The following is a 21,243-nucleotide window of genomic DNA, read 5'->3' as shown; positions in this document are numbered from 1 at the left end:
AGCAATATGGCCTGTTGACCATCCCCATTTGCTGCTGACAAATATTGCACCCCATTAGAATGACACCAGAAGGCAAAAGTGATTAAAAATTTAGTTGTCTGTTACTTCAAACTTCAAAGTGGAATACATTTTATAAATATATATATATATATATATATATATATATATATATATATATATATATATATATATATATATATATATATATATATATGTATTCTGTTACTTTTGTTGAATGGTGATTTGGTTGACTAAACTGACCTGTTGACAAAAGTAGCAGATCAGATAATTCTCATGATCATCAAATTTACCCTTTCCCCAAGAGCTGTGTGATCTTGAAGTTAATATATATAATTAGCAGGGTTCATTGGGGTGTATGGGGGGCTTGTCCCTTTGCAGAAAACAATGTTTTCTTTTGTTTTATGTTAAAACATTTTTGCACGTGTGAAGATTCATTCTCAGCACATGTGTAATAGCATGTCAATATGCTTAATGTCGATCAGCCGAGAATTGAACCAGAGAACCTCTTGCTGTGAGGCGACGGTGCTATCCACTGCCCCATGTCAACTTCAAATGGTTAACATTATGCATATCGATATGCTACTACACATCTGCTAAGAATGAATCTTTCTAATGTCTGAGTGTGATATCATGCGAAAGGCTTTGGACAGGTCAAGGTAGACAGTGTTTATTGTCTTTATCATCTTCAATTCATCCATTACTTTTGTGACTTTGTTTAAAAAATCTACAAAGTTGAGTAGGCATGATCTGCCTTTGATGAAACCAAAACTTGGATAGGTCCAGTGTTTGGAGATTTCCAATGTCTTTTGTGCTTACTTCCACGATAAGTCTTTACTTTACATATGAGGCTTGTCATCAGACATAAGGGTCACTAATTGCCTGGGTTGGCAGATGACCTTCCATTGTGCAAGAGTATTATTATTTCTGCTCTCCATCTACTTCATACAAAGCCAATTTGGAGGCTGAGTTTGAATAATGTTATTAGAGGCAAAGAAATATTATGTTTCGTGCTATTCAGGATGTATCTGGGATATTGTCAGGGCCCACAGATACCATATTTTGGCTTTTCAGAGTGCTTCCATGACTTGTTCTTGCATGATAGTGGGGGTGTATGGGTTTCTGATATTTTTTGTGAAATTACTAGGAGTGAGAGAGGAGTGAAGTTTGAGATGAACTTACCAGCTAGTGAGTTTGCTATATCCACAGCTTAGCATAGCTGGTGCTATTAAAAAATGTTCAATGCACAGCAGTGTATTGCACTTGAAACAGTGGATATTGTTCAAGAAGATCTTGTGGATGGCTATTTTTTCCACAGATTTGGCCTTGGTAAATTTAGTTAGGTTCTTAAGTTGCTTGTTTAATTTAATGATTGAATTTCTATTCTGCTGGGAGTTGCACTTCTTATTCTTGGCTATAATCTTCTTCCTCTTTTTATAAAGCTCATTTATTTGTGATTCCACCAAGGTGGTTTGCTTATAGGACTTGTCCTGTGCTTACTTCTTCTGGGTACAGCTGCTTCTAAGACCATGGTTACATAAACAATAGAGCTTTCTTGGTGTGGAAAATTTTAAAACTAGCCAGAGTATTACTTAGAAGTAGGAAATTTGTCTTGGAAAACTTTCTAAAACTACTAGGGTCTTGTGAAGTCTCAGGTTTTAATTTTGTGTTGAGGGACAGCTTTGTAGTCAAACCTAATGAGTGAGGAATGTTTTACTAGAGATAGGGTTTAATTCAAGTATATTACAGGGGACAAAGTCATGTATGTTATTTATTTTTCTGGGTACTCTGACGAGTTGTTCTAGTGCGTTTGTATTGAGAAGGTCCAGGCATTTCTGAGCTTACATACAGATGGTGTTTTTTTATTTCCCAGTCTATAGCTGGATAGTTTAAGTCACCTAGAAATATGGTATTGTGTTTAAAACTAAGTTACTCTTGTTCATTTAAGTGTTGATATAACAATTCCAGATCATAGAGGGAGTTTGCTGCTGGTGAGTTGGACATGAAGAATCTCAAGGGCATCATACTGTTTATCTAGCCTTCGTGTGACAGTTTTCTGGATGAAGATAGATACACCTCCACCGTTCTTCCCTTCCTGTGCAGTAGCTGGTCTAAATGTATGGACGACATTTTAGTCCTGGTGATTTGCACCACATCTCAGTCACTACACAGATATCTGTGCCTTCCAAAGTGAGGAGGGCTTGCAGTGAGTGAAGTTTTTTGTTTAGGTTCCTAGCATTGATCAGTAGTACCACTGTATTTTCCTTAGTTTGTTTTGATATGTTGGTAAGTTGATCTGTTTGGCATTGTCAAAAAAGGCAATATGTGGGTGGATAATGTTTTTCCTAATATATGAAATCCTAAAGTAGACAGGTGAAGACCATCACTGGTGAAGTAGCAAGGTCTGTCGACCATATCCATTCAGGCTGACAGATATTGTACCCCCTTCTAAGGATACCAATAGCTAAGCCAATTACTGAAGTTGATTATTTTTTGTTCGAATCAAGCTATCATCCTTGGAGAATGTAGAATGCTGCTCATTACTAGGCTCACACTTGCCTGAGTCCAGTGGCGGCTGGTGACTACAAATCAAAGGGGGGCTGCAGGAGACAGCTGAATGGGTGGGGTCAATGGGAAGGGGTGTGGTCAACTAGAAAGGGGAGGAGTTATGCTCAAAACCACAAAAACTAACTAAATACACTGCACTGGGTGCCAAACCATCATTATGAGAGTCCAATCAAGACAAAATGAAGTGTAGAAGAATAAAAATATTTCAATGCATTGGCTGCATGACAGCTTACTTAATATCTAGATGGAAACAAAAGGTTGTGAGGCATGAAAAATAAAATATTTTTAAATACATTAATGGAATGCCAGTCAAAATCAAGTATAAGAAAAACAAGCAGCACTCAACTCAAACCTTGCACTGCAGTTCTAATTATACTTTATATTCAGCTTTATTAAAGTACCAAGTAACATGCTGAAAGTAGAAATCCTTGTAAAAATGTTCCTTATCCAAAAAAAGACCTGCTGCCTGACAACTATTTACTTGTTTCATGGGGAAAGCATGATCAAAGTAAAAAATGAAAAGCAAACAAGAAATAAGCTCAAGATACAGTGCTTAAAAGGATTACTGTACAGGTTATGGACCACATGATTGTCATTCTGTTTGCAGAGATGACTGGAAGTCTCCAAGTGTAATGAGCTTCTTAAAATAATGTAATCCTGTCCTTTATTACAAATACTGTCATATGCATTTCAATACCCAAGGCTTCTGCATTATCTAGTTAAGTATTCTCTACATGGCAACAACAGAAAGGCTTTCAACATTGGCAATTCTTTAACAGTATGCTTATTAAAGCTTACTTGCATCTTGCAATCGCTTACCTGATGGTCATTAAAGTATTGCTACTTAAACATAGAGCAACAGGCACTTTGAGTAATAAGCATAAATCAACAGTACAAAAAATATGACAGAAACCAGACCATTCTGCAAAATCAAGGACAGATGAAAATACTCTGCACATTTACACTGCATAACTACTCCTTGCCTTGCTTTGACACATCCAGAGTCACTACATGGGTCAACCTCAGAGCAAGAAATCTGGACAAAGCCATACAAAGGACAAATTTTAAAATATTGCTCTTATAAACTTAGAAAGGATAAGAGAATAGGTCTTGCATTAGTATGAATTTTCTGAATGGTATGAAATCTGAAACTCAAATGTCTGTCATTATTTTCTAACTTCAGTCTTTAACATATAAACAGTACTAAAAATTGCTCTTGTATAAACTGGGACAGTTGATAGAAGAACAGGTCTTACTTTAGCATGCATTTTCTGAAGGTTATGAAGTCTGAAACTCAGTGGGTCATTATTTAGTGACTTAATTCCTAAATGATTTGCCAGAAAACCACAAATTTTATGAGGAACAAACCAAAAAAGAAGCAAAAATCTATTCATTCTTTGCAGATCTGGACAGTTGGGAGGTATAGTTCAGCTGTGCAGCCATTTCAATGATCCATTACTTGGCTATTTCACTCCATTTACCATAAACACTAATGTGCATACTGATTTACTTCTATGATGATTTGGACTTCATTTGAAAGTTTTATTTTGCATTTTACAGCACAAACACTAAGACATTTGCTAAACAAACTTAGCGTTAAAACTTCTCTGCCCTTGAAACTCACATTCATTGAAACAGCATTGAAACCCACATTCAAAGAAAATACATTTAACCAGTGGCAAATAAAGATTCATTCTGAGCTGTTTTCAAATTGCATATGAAACATACATATGCTCTTTGATACACCTTCCTATTGTTTTGAACATTTTTCCAGTAAACAATGAAACAAATAATGACAAAACTGCCCAATTCAGAACATTTCCATCATAAATGATCCATTTCTTTTTATTAAATCTTATAGATACGTGGATGATATGATTTTTATAATTGAAGATGAATCTAAAATAGTTAGATTGGCTGACAAAAAGTAATAAGAATTACAATCACATAATGATCCTGTGATATGGATGTCTGTTAAGAATGTTGTAAGATCTGATGAAAATTCATATGGCCAGAAGAGGTGGCCAACAGGATACTTTTGCTCTGTGGAACCAGATAGCAAGGTGATAGATTGAAATCTATGTTTCTGCCATTGGTCTCATACCATAATGACTACCTGTTTACATATTTAAATAATACAATGGGTGATGTTTGCATTACACAAAGAAAAAAACACCACCCACCATATTCTTCACAAACAAAAAAGTAATAAAAAAAAAAAAAAAAGAACGGCTACCACACACACACACACACACACACACACACACACACGCATTACTTCTTCTTTCTTCTTCTTTCTTCTTGTTCTTCTGTTCTGCACAGCTGACAAAATCCACACCACCCAAAAGATTCCCAAAAATTATTCACAAAAAGTAAAAGATCATGAAACAAATAACTGACTGATTTGCCTGAGTCACATATTTCATCATGTCTCTCTTCATGTAGTCCAGGAAAGTACGTCTCAAGTAGCTTACACCCATATGTACTAAGCCAGAGTCATAATGACACTTGGTGCTGAAGGTTATGAGTGCATTTGTGATCTGTTGAACTCTGACACTAGATGAGCAACTGACCATCACCCTGGTGAGTGCTTATTATTTATTTATCTATTTTACATTTGTTGACTAGGAGAGTTCGACTGGGTACATGTCCATTCTCAACGAAGGCCCAGGCAGAAAAGCTCAGCAAATCGATTACAAGCAATTATAAAGGAGTATAACAGCAGCAATCATATTTACATAGACATTACATAAGCATGAAAATTAAAATTAGGTACACAGAATAAAAGAAAACATATTTTACGATTTTTTACAGTTAGAATGAGCCAATACATAAGTAAGATGAATTACAGAATAAGATACAAAGGTGAGAGTTCCATCTTGAAAGATGCATCTTTTACAATTTTATACAGTTAGATCGTGTACAAGTTTGATGTAGTCAGGTTGATAGTAGTAGGTAAAACAACAGGGTTGAGCGGTAAGATATATAGACTAAGTATAAAGGCAAGTGCAAAGATGGAGAAAGACAAGAAAATTATAAAAAAAGAAAATGATAAAAAAACTGTGCCTAGCAGTGTTTTTGTCCCCTATATGTATAGGTACTAAATGAAGGGCCAGGTGTAGGAAGCTGGAATTTAAAAAAAAAAGCTGCAGTTCCTCTTAGTGGTATAGTTCTGAAACAGAGATCCGGAGATTAGAGAAGAGGGTGGATATGGTTGGAGACGTTAGCCTGCGGGTGAACATAAACACATCCATGTGAGTTTTAGGTATTCTTTGAGTAGTCTTTTAAATGTAACCTTTGTGTCTGTTGATTTAATAGCAGAGGGTAGGGAGTTCCAAGTTTTACCTATATAATTAGGGACGAGGGAGTCCCCTGCTGTGTTTTTGCTCTTGGTAACCTTGATTAGCTTTTTATCACTAGAGCGTAGTTGTCTAGAGTGAGTTTGTAGTTTTAGTGGGTTGGCCAGTGCTAGAGTTTTATCTAGAAATAGTAGTAGTAGTCTGAGTGCAAAGGAAAGCTGATGAAAGGATATGAGATTAGGAAATTCAAACCAGTCAAGTTGTTTTAGGGAATGGCAGTGGTGGGATCAGTAGGGGGCACTGTAGCAAATTTGGCAGTTTGATTGTAGCAGGTGTTGAGCTTTGCAATTTCTGTTTTGGGGAGGCTGGTGAAAATGGGTGAGGCATAAAACAAAGTAGAGAGTTTTGCAATGGTATGTCTAACTATGGAGTCATCAATGGATATAATATTTGGTTGGGTGGATTCCGACTTTATGGGGCTGATATCGCAGATGATGTGACCTTGTTTACTATGTGAGGTGGCAGTCTTTGCCCATTTTGCAGGCTTGGAGTCTCACTGATGGTACTTAATGTCCTTGTCTCATTTTGGAGGCAAAAAAATGATGGAACAATTCAGAAACACTTAAATACCATGCAGCAATGCTGAACCCAAGTTAGATTTGTGCATGGCTAGATGCTCATGTCCAGACAGTGTAAGGTAATTAACACTATTAGGGTTTGCCACAACTACTTTAAGACTGTATCTGCAAGAGGCTCTCACAGCTGCAACTGAAACTGGTTTCCCAGCGCTGATAAATATTTCATGCTGTCCATAGGTTTCAATCTGAGTTGAGATTATAGGTTCATAGGTAGGTACTAGGCTATCTGCTCGAGGGCATTTATAAGCCTACCCAGAGTGTGTCAGCTTTCGCCACCCCATTGATTAATTAACTGAGCCTCTGTCAAGAAGAACCAATGAAGTGATCCCAGGGGAGTATTTTCTGTTTCCCATCCACTCGTCAAGGTTTCTCTTGAAGAGTGTTAGTGAGGTGCTCTGCCTAATGTAGTTAGGAATTTTGTTCCAAAGCATGGGGAGTCTCTGTGACAGGAATCTATCCCTCCAGCATGTTCTATTTATTGTTGTGATGAGGTTTATCTCACTAGAGTGAGTGGCTCGCAGTGACTTGGATTTCTTTAGGTGGAGCATGTCCATCAATTCTGAGTTGGACATGGCTTTGTAAGTCAAGCAGAGATCACCTTTGAGTAAGCGATATGCCACTGAGTATAGGTGGAGTTTTTCCAGTCGGGCTGCATAGGACATATGTTTGAGACCAGTAATCCTCTTGGTGAGGTACTTTTGTGGTCTTTCCAGCTGTTCAAAGTGTCTTGTGAGGTACATCCCAAATGAGGCATTGTACTCTATGATGGTTGTGATGAGTGACGAGTAGAGGGGCACTATAACCTCTTTATTTCTAGATGCTTACTCTTTAGTAATTAGATGGGATACATAGAAAGATATCCTAACTACTTTGGCAATATGATTGTCAAAGGAGAGATTACTATCTACCTAGGTCCCCAGATCTCTTATTATCTCTTCTGTATTAAGGGGGTTGCCACCTATGTGGTAATTCATGGGTGTTTTGTTTTTTCCAAATGGGATGACTATGCATTTTTTGGCATTTAGCTTGAGACCATGACTTTGACACCAGGTGTCCATCTCAGTAAGGCCCTTTTGGAGAATGTCCGTGTCAGCCGGAGAGTCAATTATGGCTCCCAGTTTGCAGTCATCGGTGAACTTGGTTAGCCATAGTCCTCCTGTGTTTGCCTGTACTTCTGAGAAGTATATGCTGAACAGTAGGGGTCCCAGGACCAAGCCTTGTGGGACACCACTTGTGACTGTTTTAGAGTCGTACCTGGAGCTCACAATTCTTACTGTGTGAGTTCTGTCTGTAAGCCAGTTGGCAACCCATCTCATGACGTAGAGGTTTATGTTCAGGCTGGTGAGTTTTTTTATAATTCCTGAGTGAGGAATAGTGTCAAAAGCCTTTGCAAGGTCAAGGTAGGCTATGTGAACTTCCTTCCCCTCATCTATGGCCTTGGTGACTGTCTCGAAAAAGTCAACCAGGTTTTGTAGGCATGATCTACCCATAACAAAGCCGAACTGGGTCGGGTCAAGTGTTTGGAGATTCCCAATGTCTTTGTTAATGAGTTGCATGATGAGGCGCTCCATAGCCTGGCAGACCAGGCTAGTCAGGCTTATGGGTCGATAGTTACCAGGGTCAGTTGTGGCCCCTCCTATGTGGAGCGGAATAACCGTTGCTGTGCACCATTCTATGGGCACGTAGCCTGTGGAGAGGCTGAGGTTGAACAATGTGTTTAGGTGGGGGGGTTAGTTTATTCTATAGTTCGTGCAAGACGCAGCCTGGGACACCATCTAGCCCCACTGACGCTGTGCTTTTGGCTTTTGAAAGGGCTATTTTCACCTCTGCGTCTGTGATTTCTGGGACACTACACTTTTCCGGTATTGTTGTGGGCCCTTTTGGGGGTGGGTGGTGGGGGCGTTTGCACTGAATCTGTCTGCCAGGATGTTGGCAATATCAGTGGGTTCAGTATATTTTGTGCTATTTTGCACTAGCTCAGAGCATATCTGTGAGTTGCCACAGATTCTTGACATAGCTAAAGAAGGCTTTGTGGTTATCTTTTGAATCCTTGGTTATTTTTCTTTCGAAGTTAGCCTTGGAGGATTTTATGAGGGACCTTAGTTTCTTACTGATACTGATCAGGGATGTCTTTCCTTCTTGGGATTTGCTTTATTTCTGAACTAGTTTCCTCCTTCTATTGTATAGCCTGTTTATGGCAGGGGTCCACCAGACTCGTTTCCTTCTCTTAGGGGAGTGAGTCTTGGTTTTGCTAGGGATGGCATGATCCATGCATCCTTGTAGGTGCTCATAGAGTGCATTTGTAAAGGTTCCTGCATTTTGTACACTGTTATCCTTTAGTGTGAGGGCTGTGAAACTTACCACCTCTGTCTTAAGTAAGGTGAAGTTTGCTATAGAAAATTTTTCACTGTGGTTTCCTTGGTTGGAGGTGGTTGGGTGGTGTGGACATCCAGAGTGATTAGTTTATGGTCTGAGCTAATCAGTGACGGGTTGACCTCTGATGTGGAACACCTGTCGCTCATGTTGGTGATGACCAGGTCCAGTATGTTTTCACCTCTGGTAGGGGAGTTTACCAGATGATCCAGGGCATTTGAGCTAATAAATTCCAGGAAGCCCTGGACCTGGGAGTTTGTACTTGAGTAGTTTTCCCAGTTAATGGTAGGATAAGTGAAATCACCCCAATATCAGGGTGTTCGGTAGGACCTTCATGTTTTCCAGTGTCTCCAGAAAGGCGGAGTGGTGGTCCTGGGTCATGTAGGATGATCTGTAGCAGGCCACAATTTGCATTGCAGATTTGCCTGATGTTAGTTGCTCATGGATGATCTCGGAGGTATCATGCTGTGCCACTAACCTGGAGGTGTAGGTATCCCTGATGAATATGGATACATCCCCTCCTTTTGTGTTTCAGTCCATGTTCTGTGGCCAAAATGTGTGGTATGAGTTGTAGCCCAGTAGTGCTGGGGTGGTCTGTGGAGCCTTGAACCAGGTTTCAGGTACTGCACAGATGTCGATGTTCTCCATACTGATGAGTGCTTTGAGTGCATGCATTTTGAGATTTAAACTCCTGGTGTTGAGTAGCATAAGCCTCATTTTTTTATATGTGCTGTTTACAGAGGTGGGTTTGACTTTTGAGCCTTGCCTAAAAAAGGCACTATGGGGCAGCAAGAGCCTTAGCCAGTATTCAAAAGCCTAGGGGTGGCAGGTGCAAGCCGTGTCTTGCGAAGCAATGAAGCCTGTTGAGCATGTTGTCCCAGGCTGACAGACACTAGATCCCCTTTGAATGACACCAGAAGCTTAGCCAATTGTTGAAATTTATCATTTTTTTCCTTTATACTGCGGTATCATTCTTGGTGAGGGCAGGATGCTACTCAAGGTCAGGGTCATACCGCCTGGGCTACATGATCAGAGAGCTCTTCCATGTCATGTAGTCCAGGGAGGTACATCTCAGGTCATTCACACCAACATGAACAATGACAGAGTCATATTTGTACTTGTTCTGGAGTGATCTGAGTGCTTGTGTTATGTGGTGGATTCTGGCTCCGACAGGCAGCTAACAGTAACCTTCTCCTTGTCCAGCCTAGTGAGTGGGACATCAGTGTGTCTGACTATAGAGTCGCCTATTACTAGTGTGTTAGGCATGTTATTTCACTTTAAGGGCTGTGATTGTGCGGCACACTGATTTTGTGTTTTATGTGTTGTCTGGTTTGTGACGGGAGGAGCATGTTTTTTGGATATCTGCTTTGGAGGTCTGTGATGCTTTTGCAGGTTTTTATTTAGAGCCTCTGAGTATGATTTTGTGTATTTATGTGTATTTTTTGCCAGTGCTGGTTTAGTATGTCTATGTGAGGCTGGAGATGTGGTGCAAGTGTTAACCTTCTCCTCATGACTGCCTGTTCAAGTTTTGGGTGGAGAGAGCTTAGCCTCCAATTTAGCTATATAATTGCATCTCTCGCATATGTTAGCATCATGTGAGCAGCATCGCCACAGCTCTTTCTCGCACAAATGCCTGGAAAGTTTCATTTTCTCTAGACAACTGTCAGTAGAACCCTCCCAAGTCTCTTGTTGCTATGCAGGCAACTTAACTGCACACTGAGCAGCAGCACCACAGCTCTTTGCCCTAAACCGTCAACAAAATAAGCCCCTCTGTTATTCCTACATCATAAACTGATCTAACTTACCCACTCCCCAACAGTACTATGGTATCAACCTGCCATTATGGATGGTCACTTTCCTACCATTTCTCTGGCCATGATTGACTTAGACATCCTGAGGCAATGTAGTAATTGCTCATGCATACTGATAACCACTTAGTCCTGAAATAAACAAATACTGTATATGAGAGATGTAATTACACTATCAATTTGGAAACAGTCATCTCATGCAACAAAAAACAAGTCAGCTGATGGATGCACTTCACCTCTGACATAAGTTTAGGACACAAGCACAAATTATCTGCACACACCTCAGCATGTACTGAAATCACTGCACATAACAGCACACACATATCAGTAGGGTTACCATATTTAGTTGTATTTAAAAGAGGACGAAAAATGATTTCAGCCTGTTAGGGCTGAAGAGCAAAAAAAAAAAAAAAGGTCCGTGTTTGGGGATTTTTAATTGGTAGACGAGCCAATCAAAAACACGCACAGCGGACCCTCTTCTGTTCAATGAGGAACATCAAGCAGTTCCGCATTGAACAGAGCTCCGTTTTTTGATTGGCTCATATACTGGTATATGAGCCAATCAAAAAAAAAAAAAAAACAAAGCGGCAGAAAGACTCTGAAATAGATTGCAGAATTTTCAAAAACCGCCCAGACAGGAGCCCAAAAAAAGAGGACATGTCCGGGGAAAATCGGACGTATAGTAACCTTACATATCAGTGTCTCACCAATATGCCTCTAAGGCAAAACACCTCAATACCTAATGTCTTGGTCATAGGAGACTCCATAGTGAGACACACAAATGTACCCCTCATCAGGCTGGACAAGGAAAAGGATACTGTCAACTGTGTCAGCATCTGTCAGATCACGCATACACTCAGGTCACTCAATAACAAGTATTGCTATGACTCTGTCATAGTCCATGTTGGGGTGAATGACTTGAGACATACCTCCATGGACTATATGAAGAGAGATATGACTGAACTCTCAGATTATGTGTCACAGGCAGGTATGACCCTATCCCTAAGCATCATTCTACCTTCACCCACGATGGTGCTGCAATATAAACAAAAACTGATTGACTTCAACAATTGGCTCAGCTTCTGGTGTCATTCCAGGGGGATCCAGTATTTGTCATCTGGAAAGACATGATTGACAAGCCATGCTGCTTTGCTAGAGATGTTCTGCACCTGTCTCCTCTAGGCTTTTGGATACTGGCTAAGGTGCTTGCTTCCCCCATAGTGCCTTTTTTAGGCAATGTCTTAATGATAACATTTTTGAAATAGCGAAATCCACTTGCAACAAACTCAAGGATCTGCTGCTTAATACTTGGAGTCTAAACATGAAACTGCATTCCCTGGAAGCACTTCTCACCTTGAAAAATGCTTTTGTCTGTGCAGTCACTGATAAATTTAGTGCACATTTTACTCCACCTACAGTTATATCTATATGCAGAGAGCACCCCAGCTGTGCAAGGCTACAATGCCTTCCACACGTCCAGACCTCAGAATGAGCATGAAAGAACCAAAGCTGGAGTTGTATTCATCTTCATTAAAGCCAAGTATGTCTCCATATTCGTCAATCAGTATGACTCTCTCAAACTACGCCATGCCCAATTAAGCAAAGGCAAAACACCCTACCAACTCATTGCTAGCTATAGGCCCCTCTCCATGAACCAAGAAAAGTGCAATGCCTACCTGGACTTACAGGAGTTACTCGCCATACAGCCCAACACCTTAATCATGGGAGATTTCAATTATCCCTCCATTGACTGGGTAACATACAAAAGCTCAAACATGCTTGCCCAGAAGTTTCTGGACTTGGTTAATGCAAATGCTCTGGAGCAGATAGTCTGCACCCTCCACAAGGGGCTCTAATGTTCTTGACAGTATTCACCAACATGGGTGGTTACTGCACTGCCCACTGTGTGATGCCCTTCCTGGTAAGGTTGGACCATAAATCAGTCTCATTTGAAGTAACTACTAGACCCCACAGCCCCAAAGGAGCAAAAAAACTAAGGAACTTCTCCAAAGCAAACTACAGCCTATTAAGTGATGGTAATACCCCTGCAATCACAGGCAATAATGATTCCTTTTGAGAGATGTATCCAAATGCCTGTATAATCATCTTAGCAAATGTTTAGACTCTGCTATACCTGAGAAAGTTAAAACCAGACCCACCAAATACAAACGAACCAATCCAATAAAGCACCGAAATCCAAGGCAGTCAAGCAAGCAGATCAATGTAGTGATAGTAGTAAAAGTAATTTAATGTTTCAACTCCAGAATACAATAAATTGGGCTCAACACAGCCCCAATACACAATCAATTGTTAAGCGTGCTTTCACCTAGTATAAAACAAGGCTTCATCAGAACAAAAAATATATTCCACCAGGTGTATTAAATACTCTCCTTCTTAATTAGACAATTGTTTCTTAAAGAAATCATCTCTACCCTAAGTAATATATTTCAATGTGTATATATGTTCAAAAATCATGTAACTTTCAGGGTTTTTTTAGTGTAATTAATTCAACATCACAATTGTTTATAAGTTACTCTTATATTAACTTAAATAAATAAATATATAAATAAATATTTGATACATATTATTATATTGTTAAAATACTAAATAACCCTATTATAAAATACTGCTGTAGTTATAAAACATGCAATCATAACTTGGCTTGTCGTAATTTTAGGACACTGTTAATACTGATGTAGTCATTAAGGCCAGGAGATCTGCCAGCATCGGTCCTTAACTGCCAGTATAGCTCCCTAAATTCAACCCTAGACTCCCAATTACCACCATGAGGAACAGTAACTACCTGTTCCGCCACTGAAAATTTAATATTCATGTTGTTACATACTAAAGAGTGCCTGTAAAAGGCATTAGATTCCTTACATTTGGTAATCTCATAGAGATGTTCGTAAATCCTCTTCCTCAGGGTACGTACAGTTTTTCCAATATAGAAACTGTTACAAATTCCACAAAATTCCTATATATATTAACCCTTTCACACCACAGTTGTAATGTTTGGAAGCTACCATCCTAATACCTCTAGAGGGAATCCATATTTCACTCTCCTCTGAAATATACTCACATTGATGGCAGGCACCACCTTTAAATGTACCTCTTCTTGACCTAACAACCTTCTCTGTGTTCTCATTTTTCTTTAGAAACATGTCCTTCAAATTCATACCTCTCCTTCTCACAAAAGAAGGGTGTTCTGGAATGTGTACCCCTGAATCCTCATTCACTTTCAAAATAGGCCATTATTTTTTGATAATGTCCTCTACTTTACATGATGTGGTGGAAAAAGTGTGTGTAAAGGCCATACCATATTCAGTTCTTCCATCACGGTGTGTCATCTCATCTGTAAACCCTAAGCCTAGTAGTGGAAAGAACTTACTGTTCCTATTCTTAATAACTTCTTCAGCTAAATTGTCTGTCATAGATTTGGGATAACCTCTTTCTAAAAAAAGGGAAGTTAAAGCCCTGACCTCATCTAAAAATACAGAATTGATACTAATCATTCTCGATGCCCTTATCATCTGACCTTTTACTATCCCTTTCTTTTGATAGTATGGGTGTCCACTCTCAAAATGTAAGTATGTGTTGGAAAAAGTGAGTTTCCTGTATAACCTAGACTGAAAACAATTATTTGATTTGTCCTTATAGGTTAGTAAGGCAAACACCTTAACCATTAGGCCACCATCCCAACATATAACATAACATCTAGGTAGTTAATGGTAGAGTCATTAATGGTGTGTGTAAAAGTCAAGAATTCAGTGGAAATGTTAAGATAAAACATAAATTCATTGAATTCTCTTGTTGAACCTTTCCACAGTAAACAAATATCGTCCAGGTAGTGGGTATAGAAAGTAATATATCTCCACCAATCTGTATTAAGGACAAACTTCTTCTCCCAGTAGTACAGAACACAATTAGCATAAAGGGGGGGGGGGGCACAAGCTGCCCCCATAGCAACTCTCTTTGTTTGCTGGTAGAAATCCCCATTAAAATAAACAAAGTTATTTTTTTCAAAATCGTTTCTGTAAATTCCATAATCAAATTAATAGTGTTGTTACCTAATCCTTTTTCAGTGCATAAAATTTCCCCAAACCATTCTAGTCCTGTCTCATGTGGGATACTTGGGAATAACTTTACCACATCAATAGTGGCTAAGAATATGTCTACATTATATTTGTCCTTGATTATTCTCCTCAAAAAATCCCAAGAGTCCTTTGTTATATGAGGAACAGAATTTACAAATTTCTTCAAATGGGCATCTACAAAAATTGCTAAAGGTTCAGTGATACTACCAGCTCCTGCTACTATGGGTCTGAATTTCAATTCATTAATCCCTTTATGCATTAATTTTAGAATATGAAATGTTTATTTCATAATGAGAAACGACAGTGTAATGTTCTGAGTCCTATACAGTATTATGTATGTATGTGTCAATTCATCATTGTACATCAGGACCACCCCTCCACCCTTATCAGGCTTTATCACTCTACACTTTTCGTCCCTTAATAATTTCAATAGAGATTTCTCTTCTTCTGAAAGATTGTTAGTTAGGTTGTCTTTACTCTTCAGTTGTCTAACTTCTTCTTTTTCAACTAACGCTTCAAAAATTTTTAATTATGGATTCACTGGTGGGTTGAACAAACTCTTTCTAGACATTTCACCTCGATTTAAATGTACACCTTTAAAATAAATCTGTAGATAGAGTTGCCTAATGAACAGCTTAATGTCTATTAATGTATTCACCAATGAACCAGAACGTGTAGGAACAAAATGAAATCCTTTAGTAAATAAACTAAAATATGTCTCATTGACCACTAAGTCTGTAAAATTATAAATACAGAAATTATTTTGTTTACAAATTCTTGAATCCAAGTCTTTCCGAGTCATATTGTGGTTTACATCCTGAATATTGTCAAGGGATAAGGGCGAAGTATTTAAGTCTGTCAGTAAATCCAAATAATAATAAAACCAGACCCTCCTGAAAAAACAAGCCACCTTGCTGGACATCTAGTATAAACAGATTGTGTAACAAAAGGAAGAAACTGATGTCCAAGAACAAGTGGCAACTGTGTCTGCAGAGGAAGAATTCTAAACACAGATTGAAGAAATCAGAAGTGTTGTAAAGTCCTGTAAGGCTAATTATGAAGCTAAAATATCATCCCTAGCCAAGGACAATCATAAGGCATTCTTTAACTATGTCTAAAATTTAAAAGGAAGTGCCTAGCTATGTGCCTTATTGGTGGTAGATGGTACCACTCACACTATATCAGATGAAATTGCAAACCTACTAGCTGACAGATTTTACAAACTTCATCCCCCTGTCCCCACCAGACATACCCCAAAGCATATCTGACACCTGTTCTCTACCTAGTATCTCTAGAGATCAAGTCATATCTGTGCTCTCCAAGGCCAAAAACATGGCCTCAATGGGACCAGATAACATCACATGTTGCTTATTAAGCAATCTAAAACAGGACTTAGCTGACCCACTTACCATGCTGTTTAACCAAAGCCTGAGAACTGGCTTTGTAGCAGCAGAATCGAGAGCAGCAACAGTAATCTTGCTTAAAGGTGGGCCATCAACTGACCCTGGGAACTATAGACTCATAAGTCTAACCAGCCTCATCTGCAAGGCCATAGAAAATATCATCATGGACCTTATCAACAAGGACATAGGTGACCGTCAAACTCTGCACCCAGCCCATTTTGACTTAGTTTAGGGTAGGTTGTGCTTATTGAACCTGGTAGACATCTTCAAGAAAGTCACCATAGACTTGGATGAAGGTAAGACAGTGCATATTTCCTATCTGTACCCAACCAAAGCATTTGACACAATCTCCCACTTGGGTATCATTGAAAAACTCTTGAGCTAGGTGATAACCCATACGTCAATAGATAGGTAGCTAATTGCCTCATCAACAGAACACATACTGTCAAAGATGGTGACTTTACCTGTACCAGTAGACCCGTCACCAGTGGCATACTGCAAGGATCTATACTGGGCCCTTTACTATTTGGAATCTATTTCTCAGAGGTTCAGACTAAAGTAGATGATCTTTGGATTACTAAGTTTGCTGATGATTGTAAACTAGGAACAATCATTGAGTCCCCCAATGATGTTCACATATTACAAGAGGAGTTAACATAAATAAATGACTATTACAAAAGTCACAGTCTAAAACTAAATGCAAAAAAGTGCACTATTATTCCATTTGGCAAAGCAGAATTCCCCACTAGCTACAATAAAGACAGCACCCCTCTAAGTTTAAACCCAATGCAATATCTGGCAACACAATATGACAGCAATCTGAGCTTTGACCATCAGGTTTTCACAGTGGTAAGGAAAGCATTCTACACTGTGCATCACATAAGTAAAAGCAGTGCATCCAGGTCTAAGGATATTATAAACCCACTTTACTCAACCCTAATCAGCTCATTAATAGAACACTATGCTCCTTTCCACATGTATCTTACCAGACACTTGCAGCAACTGGAGAGACCAGTAAAGAGATACAGGACCTCCAAACCATTACCTACATGGATAGACTGAAAGCCTTGTCACTGTACTTTGTATCATATAGGCTACTGAGAAGTGACTTGTGCCTGGCCTACAGATTAGTCTCAAACCCTACCCTATTGGAAATGCTGCACATCCGCAAATCAAATGGCACTAGAGTCACTTTCTATAGGTTTCTCAACCTTGTCAATGAAATTAACAGAACATGCTGGAGAGACCGGTATGTCTCCCAGAGATTGCTAATGCTCTGGAATAAACTTCCAATTTATGTGAAGCAGAGCATCTCAATAACCCTATTCAGGCACAATCTGGACAAATGGATGAGTGACCACAAATTCACCCCAGGGGTGGCACCCATATCCCTCATGGACAGGGGTAGTCAGTGCTGATTTGTAAAGTACATCCATCTAACCAAGGACAATTGGAACAACCCAGGATTAACAAGGTTAGGCTTATAAAGGCTCTAGGCCACAAGCCTAGTAACCTCCTATGAATCCATGAACCTATAACAGCAACATAGTGGAATAGTGCCATGTGGAAAGAAGCACCATGCAACAAATAGTGGATATGTGTTGGCCTCCTCTGAGACCAAGTGGGAGGCATGGAGTAACCATCCCAGAGGTTACTAAGGTATATGTTGCTTTATGTATATAAGCTACAGGGGCTTTTTAGTGACTGGGGAAACAGAAGAATTATCACAGACATCTGCCTCAGGAATACTCCACCAGTTTTGCAATGCCAAGCTTCAGCATTTGGGGGAACATATGTGGTCACCATTTACCCCAAGGGAAAGAACAAACACCATGTAGGACTTCCATGCCTTAGCCCAATTCCAAGACATACCAGGGGTCATAGACTGTACCCACATTTAAATAAATGCTCCACCTGGTGAACAGGGAAGAGGTATATGAAATGCAAGGAGTATCATTGCAAGAACTGTCAAGTGGTCTGTAATGCCCAGGATATCCTCTGCAATTTGTGTTCAGTCCACCCAGGCAGCTTCCATGATGCTCAAATATGGCACACGTGGTCTCTACAAATGGTTTGCAAGGGGTGACTTCCCTCAGGGGTATCTTGTGAGTGATGCTGGGCATGCCATGGAACCCTTGCTTGTGACATCAGTTAGTATTTTTTAAGCAAACTGACCATGGTTACAACCATGCCCTAGCATAGACCTGCAAAATCACAGAACATGTGTTTGTGCATCACTGTTTTGCTACCTGAATACATCCAGTGGTACCCTGCAGTATGACCTCACCATGTGTGCAGAAATACCTACTATCTGTGTGCTGTGTTACACAATAGTATAGCTAGGATGCATTTACAACAGGGAGGTCTCATGCAGGTACCACAGTTTTTTGCACCACAAGCAGCAGCAGTTGAAGCAGATGAGAATTCAGAGAAGGAGATGACCATGCCAGAAAGAGACAGGAACAAAATGCCAGGGTACAAGGAAAGTGGCAGTGGATTGCATATAACTATACAAGAGATTGTCAGATACATACAGGAAAATGATGCCTACAAAACACAAAATGGTGCATGTCTTTCACAGCAAAGTGTATGAATGGGAGTGTTTATGTATATAAAACTGAAAAGTGCTTTTAGCGGGAAGTGTTAGAACTGATATGTGGAGGTTAATGACAGGAATGGGTAGTGTTGGTGGAAGTGTGGTATATGGTGGGGGCTGTAGTTGTATGTGTTTCTGTCCACAAAGATACAGCCTCAGCACGTAGTGCATGCTGGACAGGTGCAGGCATGCATACATGACAGAGAGTTCAGCTTTCTGTGCATGCCCTTACCCATGAGAGCTGGCTCTGCCAGAAGTTGCATCTGCTATCACTCTACCTTGGCAGATGTCGGTGTGCTACCTGACTCTGAGCAACATATGCTAGGGGGATGTGTAGGTATGACAATGACCATAACCATAGGATTGGCCTCTCCTGGGTGCAGATATGCCCACAACTGATATTGCAGTGGAAGTGCTACTTGTATCAGATGGGATCTCTCTCATCCATGGCCATGTTGGCTAATATCTAAGGACATAGCAGATTACCATTCATGAGGATGGAACCTCATTCCTGATAGATGACACAAAGAAGACACTGCACATTCCATTGTATGACAAGGAATCACAAATATGAGTCATGCACTCCCATAAGATGGCATACATAGTCTGAATCACCCTCACCTCTGCTGAGGCTCTTGTGGGACTTGGCTGTGCATCATCCATGGCCATGTTGGATGGCAACTACCAACACACCATTCACAAGAGGAGGGCAGTGACCATATCTCTGGTGAGTACTGGTAACAACACCCCTGTGAGGACCCTCCTATTTATGTTAGCTTGGGGTAGATTCAGAGACGTTTGTGCTTAGGGCTGCAACACTTACATGAACTAAAGTGTCCCCTTTAACCTGTCCCCTCTAAAATTTTCATGTGTATTAGGGGTGCACACACATAGAGACTATGCCCATACTCTGAGGAAGGATTTGAAAGTTACATTCCCTGAGTCCAGACTTCACTGTGCATCACCTGACTGTACCAGCTCATCCGCGCCATCATCATCAGCAGCTTCAACATTGGATTGGAGCAGCTCAAGCAGTGCTGGTGACAGAGAGCGAATCACCAGTGAATACACTGAAACAAAACATCCATCATAAGTAGTACCCAGCAGCACAACACATGCAACTGGCATCCTTATAACTATAAAAATAGGCTATTGAGTTATACTTTGCCCATATTTTGTGTAGATGGATGTTGCACCTGCATGTCAGATTTACCTCTATGATACAAGTGAGGCTGGACTTGTAAACTGCAATGTGACTAACAGTTGAAAGTAGTGATAGTGTTAGTGATAGTGATAGTAGGACTGCATACTTGGTGCATCGCCAGTGGAAATTCCCTGGAGTCTATATATGTCCGCACTGACATCCAGTACCACACTGTGAGACTTTGTGGAGGTGGTTCTGAGACTAAGTGAGGCCAGGAGCTCCTTCATCTCCATAAGAAGCAGCTCAGTGGATGGCTCATCACCTGTTGTCTTCTGTTCCCATGCTTTAGCCTCTGGTATGTGGGTGGCAGTAAGAATCATGTCAGTCACTTGCCAGCAGAACATATCATAATTATAATCCTGACTACCCACAACTTTAACATTGTTGACAACTTTGTGCCAGACATTATCACAGAAGGGACAATCAGTGAAATTCATTGCTTCTTACCTTCTACCACAGAGAAAGAGTACTACCTAATTTTTAGCCTTTGTGAACTTGGGCTCATGGATGAATATGGATTTCTGTGTCTGTTTCTTAAGTGTAGTTATACTGGTTTGGTAAACACTGGAATAACCAGCTGTGGTCCTACATCGACAGTCTCATAGTTTCATAGGTATATACTAGGCTAATGGCCACCAGGGCCTTTATAAACCTAGCTGTGCAATCCAACCCAGTTGTGTCCCTGTCTATTATGGGCATTTATTAGGAGAGGTATGTTATTTAGGAAGTTTCTAGAGGTTATGTTGGGGGGATGTTAGTTTGGGCATTACAGTCTGCCTCTGTCTATCAGAAACATGGGGGGCAGACCCTGGGTGAATTTTTGATTTCCCAACCACTGGTCAAACTTACGCTTAACTAGGGTTAGGGATGGACTGTGCTTCACATGGATGGAGGAGCCTATTGCAGAGCATGGGGATCTTCTGAGACACGTATCTATCTCACCAACATGTCTTATACATGTAAGAAGAAAAATATAAATTCTTGGATCTAGTGGTTCTAATGCTGTTCATTTTGCATATTTGCAAAAGGTCCATCAGAGCTGTAACTGATGATGCCTTGTATGCCAGGCATAGATTGCATCTCAGAACTTGCAGGACAGATAGGGCTTTAGGAAATACAGGACAATGTGTTTATACCCTGGATTCTTCTAGTAAGGAATGTTTGTGGGCATTCCAACTGTTGCATATGTCTGGTCAACTCCATTCTGAAGGGTGCCTCATACTCAATTTTGAGGTCTAATAA

The sequence above is a fragment of the Protopterus annectens genome, chromosome 17.part0 (genome assembly GCF_019279795.1).
Source record: "Protopterus annectens isolate FY-2018-M chromosome 17.part0, PAN1.0, whole genome shotgun sequence".
Taxonomy (NCBI): domain Eukaryota; kingdom Metazoa; phylum Chordata; order Ceratodontiformes; family Protopteridae; genus Protopterus; species Protopterus annectens.
The sequence above is the reverse complement of the archived record's forward strand: the minus strand, read 5'-3'. Positions refer to the sequence as shown.